This window comes from Apium graveolens, unplaced genomic scaffold (genome assembly GCF_009905375.1).
Source record: "Apium graveolens cultivar Ventura unplaced genomic scaffold, ASM990537v1 ctg3684, whole genome shotgun sequence".
NCBI classification, from domain to species: Eukaryota; Viridiplantae; Streptophyta; class Magnoliopsida; order Apiales; family Apiaceae; genus Apium; species Apium graveolens.
This window is the reverse complement of record NW_027418213.1, coordinates 78,599-85,204: the sequence shown is the minus strand read 5'-3', so window position 1 is coordinate 85,204 and position 6,606 is coordinate 78,599. Positions and strand designations below refer to the sequence as shown.

At 35.8% G+C, this 6,606-nt stretch overlaps 1 non-coding gene across 1 annotated transcript; it reads right to left on the bottom strand.

The window, feature by feature from the left end:
- Nucleotides 1-748: 748 nt before the first annotated feature.
- On the bottom strand, nt 749-855 carry LOC141701290 (small nucleolar RNA R71). Its single transcript, XR_012566733.1, has one exon. It is a non-coding gene; the product is annotated as a small nucleolar RNA R71 (small nucleolar RNA).
- Nucleotides 856-6,606: the final 5,751 nt, after the last annotated feature.

Genomic DNA, 6,606 nt, shown 5'->3' with positions numbered 1-6,606 from the left:
CCATTATTTTTCTCTTAGTTATAATTATTAGTTTAATTCTTAGTTATAAACAATATCAACTTGTTATTTGTCTTAGCATTGGATAATAACCATATCATTATTTCATAGGTGCATATTCTTAAATTAACCAAAGAGTCTCTATGGGAACGAATTTGATCTAGATCTTATACTACTTACGAACGCGTATACTTGCGTGAATTTTAGCGCGTGTTTTCGCCTTAACAAGTTTTTGGTGCCGTTGTCGGGGACTCGGTGTTAATTTTTAGTTTATGTGCTTATCATCAGTGGTCGTTAAAGTTCACTGACTCGGGCTCTTTTACTTTCACGGTTTACTTGTTGTGTTGCAGGTACTCATTATAATGGAAGATCCAGCAGCACGAACGAAAGCCTTGATGGATTTTTCTCAACCTAAGATCAATGACATTCACTCTAGTATTGTCAGGCCAGCTATCATAGCTAATACCTTTGAGGTCAAGCCTAGCTTAATTTAGATGGTACAGAATTCAGTTCAGTTTGGGGGTGTTTCAACGGAAGATCCCAATACGCATATTAGGGATTTCATAGAGATCTGCGACACCTTCAGGTTCAATGGTGTTTCTGAAGATGCTATAAAGCTGAGGCTTTTCCCATTCTCTCTGAGGGATAAAGCTAAGTGTTGGTTACATTTTCTACCAGCAGGTTCATCACCACTTGGGAGGATCTTGCTCAGAAGTTTCTTACTAATTTCTTTCCTATGACGAAGACAGCTGCAATCAGAAATGCTCTTACTTAATTTGTGCAACAATCGGGAGAATCTCTATGTGAAGCTTGGTAGCACTACAAGGAGATGCTTAGGAAGTGTCCTCAACATGGAATACCTGATTGGATGATTATCAATTGCTTCTATAACGGGTTGGGAGCATAGTCAAGACCCATGCTAGACACAGCATCAGGTGGAGCATTATGGGCAAAGAGCTATAAGGAAGCTAATGATCTAATTGAACTGATGGATACTAATGAATATCAGTATACAACCCAGAGATTGCCATATGGCAAGGTAGCATGAGTTCTTGAAGTGGATACAGCTACGACTATCACTGCTCAACTAAGGGCGTTGTCTATGAAGATCGATTCTCTGGCTAACTATGGTGTTAATCAGAAAACCAGTGTTTGTGAGTTGTGTACAGGTTCGCATGCGATGGAGTAATGCGCTATATCTAGTGAATTAGCTCAGTTTGTGAGCAACTTTCAGAGATGGCAGCAACCAGCTCCAGACACTTATCATCCTGACAACTGGAATCATCCTAACTTCATATGGAGCAACAATCAGAAAGCGATGCAATAGTCGTTCCAGCAGTTTGGAGAAAAGTAATTCAATGCTCCTGGTTTTCAGCAATAATTTGCACCAAGACAACAACTCCAAATTCAACAACAAACTCAAGATGCGGGTCAATATTCGAATAAAAAATATGAATTGGAGGAGTTGAGGCTTATGTGCAAAAATCTGGCTCTTATATGCCAAAGTCAGGCTGTTTTTATCAAGACTCTTGAGGACTAAATAAGGCAAATTGCTAACTCCTTATTGAATCGACCATCAGGAACGCTTCCTAGTGATACAGAAGCCAGTCCAGGCAAGAGGGAAGTTGAAGAATAGGTGAACACCATCACCTTGAGGTCTGGGATTCGCTAACCTAATGCTCGCTACATGGGTATTATTGTATAAGTCTTTTGGGACCTCATTCATTACACGGTCAAATAAGCATCGTTGTTATGTGTTCAATAATAGCATGAATCCTTGTATAACTCTAGTAGAAAGGAGGTGTTGTGAGTCATTATGCGTTTAACATCTATTCTGTTTATAAACTTGTGATTGGTTTGATGATAGATAAGTTATGGTTATTGATCTAGTGTCGAAAGTATATCTGTTAAGCATCCCACACATGCATATTCTGGTTTATGAGTTGGTTTATGGGATTTATTCAAGCTCTATTTTATGTCATTGCATTCTTAGAGGCATTGGCTTATTCATTTGGTTATGGTTATTCTGAGCGGATCAATTGCATTATCATTTAGTTGTATTCACGTAGTTGCATTCATGTAGTAGGTTTATTTTATAGTTTTGAGTCTGTTTATGCTTGAGGACCAGCATCGATTCAAGTTTGGGGGTGTGATAAGTGGATTTTATATCTACTTGGAACGCTTCATTTCAGGCTTAAGTTGGTGTTTTGGACTCAAATTATTGGTATTTTTGATGTGTTTTTGTGTTTGTGCATTTCAGGCATCAGTTAAATGAAGAAAGAAGCTTTTTAAAGAAATATGCTGAAAATAGATCAGAATTGTAAGCCTAGGCCATTCTCAAGTTGTAGAGAATCTCGTTCGCTTCGCGTAGACAGTTGAATCGCCTAATGCTGACGAGCAGAACTCAAGAAATGGCCAAAAAAAGAATTGTCAGAATTTTTCCAGAATGTCAGTGCGGTCACGCCAGAGTCAGCGCGCCCGCGCCGCTGAAAACACTATTCCAGCGCGGCCGCACCGTATAGCAGCGCGCCCGCGCCCTGTTTCTGCCCCAGAATCCTGATTTTAGTCGAAATTGAAGATTTTGAGAGTCCTGGTCATCTTGGAGCCTATATATACCAATAAAAAGACGTTTTTAACAACAAGGAGACCTGGGAGAGCAATAAGAAGACCTAGAGAGCACGAGACGGCTACGGAGAAGAAGACTTTTGTTTTCTTTGATTTAGGCGATACTTGGATGCTTGTTTTCGATTTTTCTTTGAACCCTAGTACTCTTATATTGTTTATTATCATGCTTTCATAGGAACCCATGGTGATGATGAGTTCGATTATGAACTAATCGTTATCATGGGGTTCTAACGGATTAACTTATAGATTTCTATAGTTAATTTGTTTCAATATCTTGGTGTGTGGTGATTGATTGATATCCTAGTATTGGTTGTGCTTATTCATCTTATGTGCGTAGCTAACATATAAGATAGCGTGTTAATCTCTATTGAAGTGACAATGAATATAGAGATTTAGAACTTTCCATGCTAGCATAGGTTCATGTATAATTGTTATGCATGATTCGTAGGTAATTTTAACCATCTTACTTGCCCTATGTAATCATGATAGATAACTTGCGCATTAAACCGTTATGTTCTCAATTCTTATAGACATATAAGGACTAAGCATAATTGGTGTCTATTCAACTTCTATCTCTTTAGTGGATGCTTGGTAGTAGGGTATTCGTACAATGAAAGTTGGCGTTTATTAGTTTCGTGTTATCTGATTAGTGTCATCACATTACATGCTAAGGTTAAGAACAAAAAGGCTATTGAATGAAGTATTTAATGAAGTTAGGATCCCATGTTTGTCATATATATTAATTCAACCACTCTTGTTCTCTTAGTTATAATTATTAGTTTAATTCTTAGTTATAAACAATCTCAACTTGTTATTTGTCTTAGCATTGGATAATAACCATATCATTGTTGCATAGGTGCATATTCTTAAATTAACCAAAGAGTCTCTGTGGGAACGAATTTGATCTAAATTTTATACTACTTGCATGAAGGGTTTTTAGCACATAAACACAACGAAAACGTAAATTTAAATCTTAAAAAAAAATGAAACCCTCCGCAGGATCCATGCGAAAAATAATATTTAATTCGTAGTTCAGTATATTTAGTTGGAATGTTTATGTTGTTTCTTCCGTTATTGGAATAGCAAGTGGTAGCTCCTTGTGAGACCACAAATACAAAGGTTTATTTGTGGTTTGAAAGTAAACATGCTTTCTGGTTTATCAGGTTATTCTACCCAGGGGGTTGACATGAGATGCAGAGTTCTTGTAGTTTGCCATCTGCTAAGTAACTCACAAATCTGGTCTCATCTAATCATTATCAATTTTTTTTGTTTGTGATAGGGAAAATGAGGCATCACTTGCTGTTTTACCTGACCTTCTAATATAGCTTGATGGTATGAATAAGGTACAGAGTGTTACAGGTGCAGCCTGCCCTTGTATTTTTTAAACGACAAGACAAGCCAGTTATCAATAATTATATAAATTTAGAATGTGACTAAAAACAACCAGGAAACTCTGGAGTACTGAATTTTGTGACAATACAAAAGTTATATTATTTTTCCCTTAAAAAATATTATGGACAAGAAAGGTTGTAGAAACTGACTTCATATTGATTGGATAATATGTTATTATAATTTTTTCTTTTAGATTATATGGTAAATGTTTTATTATAAAGATCATATCATGTGAATCTTTTTCAGTATATATGGCTATCTGTTGTGTTCCAAATTGAGCTACCACTTACCTGTAATTAAGTGAAGGTGCTGAAAGCCAGGGGTAGGTTTATGTGTCCAAATCAAATACGTGTAGGTTTCACTTGGTGAAATTTCACTAATAATTTCACATCTCTGCTTATCTGATGCAGGAGTCACGTTCCCGATCATGATAGCAAATTGACATGCATTTTGCAGCCTACACTGGGTGGAAATGCAAATACTACTATTGTATGCAATATTACCCTTGCACAAGTTGATACTTAATTTAAACAGTTGGAATCTGATCTGAACTTTTTCTCTAATCGACGTGGTTATAAAATGCTCATATTATGCAATCCAATGGCTTGATTATCATAATTGGATTTTTATATTAATCCTTACATATTTGTTTCTTACTTTTATCACTTCATTTTATTAGTGTGTAATAATGTTGATAGAGATCTTTTTTATGGTTGTGTGCTGTTTTTTTGTCCCCTGTTGTGCGTCTTTAGTGTTTGTATGCGTATACATCAGAATTTGTGATATCCATAAGTAGTGGTTGTCTTGGGTGCGTTGATCAAGAATTTTCAATTCTTGTCTGTCTTTGTTTGGACCACTATTGGGTACTTGTATTTTTACATTGCAGATTCATGACAGCACCTGCAATATATATGGTATAGTTCAATAATTTGCATTCTTTTGACGTAAAATTTATACTATAGATTACCTTGTGGTAGAGCAGCTTCTAAGATAGTTTCAACTGCTCTGTTGTGGCAGGGCATACAGTAGACCACACCTTACACGACCACAAGCTTCCTGGGTGGAAAATGGTGACCAGGCTCTTGATTAGTTCATTACTACTAGCTAGGTCTTTTATGCCTGTTAGAGTGTTAGAGCAGCAGATGCACGTGGGAGGCTACAAACCGTGAATAATGTAATTTATTTTAATGATAGAATGATAGACGTATTTGACATTAGTGGTATACATTGAGATTTTATTTGTTAATTTTTGATTCAATTAGGTTATTATATATATGTATTTGTTGAGCATTAAGAATTAAGTTTTTTCAATTTTGTGATTAATACATTGTCTAATTGCAATAAAACCATTAGTAAACATTCAAATATTTTTGTTTAAAACATGTTTACTAAATCAATAAAAATTGACATCAGAACGTTTTAAAACTGATATTTAATATACAAAGAGACATCGGTTTTTTTTTTATCAAGAATCGATGTTAATTCCTCTTAATAGCTTGTGTAATAGCAAATAAGACATCAGAAATATCTCCAAAGCGTTGTGTAAGACTGCTTTAGACATCGGGTAAAAATCGATGTCTATGAAAAAATACCTTTAACATCAGTCGCGAAGACATCAGTCCGTTTTTACATAGACATCGGTTTTTAACCGATGTCTAAGGTGTTTTTTCTAGTAGTGAATAATTGCCCAAGGCCAATGAAGTTTCAAGTACATCATGTGTCTCAATGAACACAAGCTTATGTTGCATTACCTCCTACAGCATATAACCTCAAACGATAAGTCTAATTCACCTTCAGGATTCCCAATTCATTTTGACTTTTTACTATGCCATCCATATATGAGTAACTAATAAAGAAACATAAAACTCCATCAGGAACAACGGGCACCATCTCTAACTAACGCTTTTTATAATGTCTTTCAACACCGGATCACTTCGTAGATCAAAGTTTGTGCTAACATGAAGTTGATCACTGAAACCAAAAAAAGTATAAAGAAAAGGTTGACCGTTGACAATAGGAACTTTTTCGAAACTCAACAAGAGGCTTATCTATAATGATATACATGACCGCAGGGCAGGACTGGATGGAAACTGAAGTCCAATTAAAAAAAAGGTTTGTGTAAGTGAAGCACCAAGAATGATTAAGATATAAGTTACCAAACAATCTACTTTCTTGATTTGAGTCTAACAACCACAGTAGAGACTTTTAAATAGTAAAGAGAATAATTGGCATAAACATATGCATTGCGAAATGCACAACTAAATCGTAACCCACCGTCTCACCATTTTACATTCCCTGACTAATAACCATTGGGAAATACAGTCCCTTACAAAGGACATTATAAAACTTTAACAAACAACAGGCTTGAAATTGAGACGAATATGGTGTATATAAATTGGGATTGGTGGTATAGAAGTGATGACAACTGAATGGAATCGTTCAAAGACAGGCTTAATTGCAAGTGAAGCATCATGGCAGCTAAGCTGGATTGATAGTTTAAACAGTAAGCATTCATCAGAATAAAACCCATAGAGTAAACTAAACCATCAAAACATATTAACTCCCCAGTTTCAGCATATTGTGTATGCATAA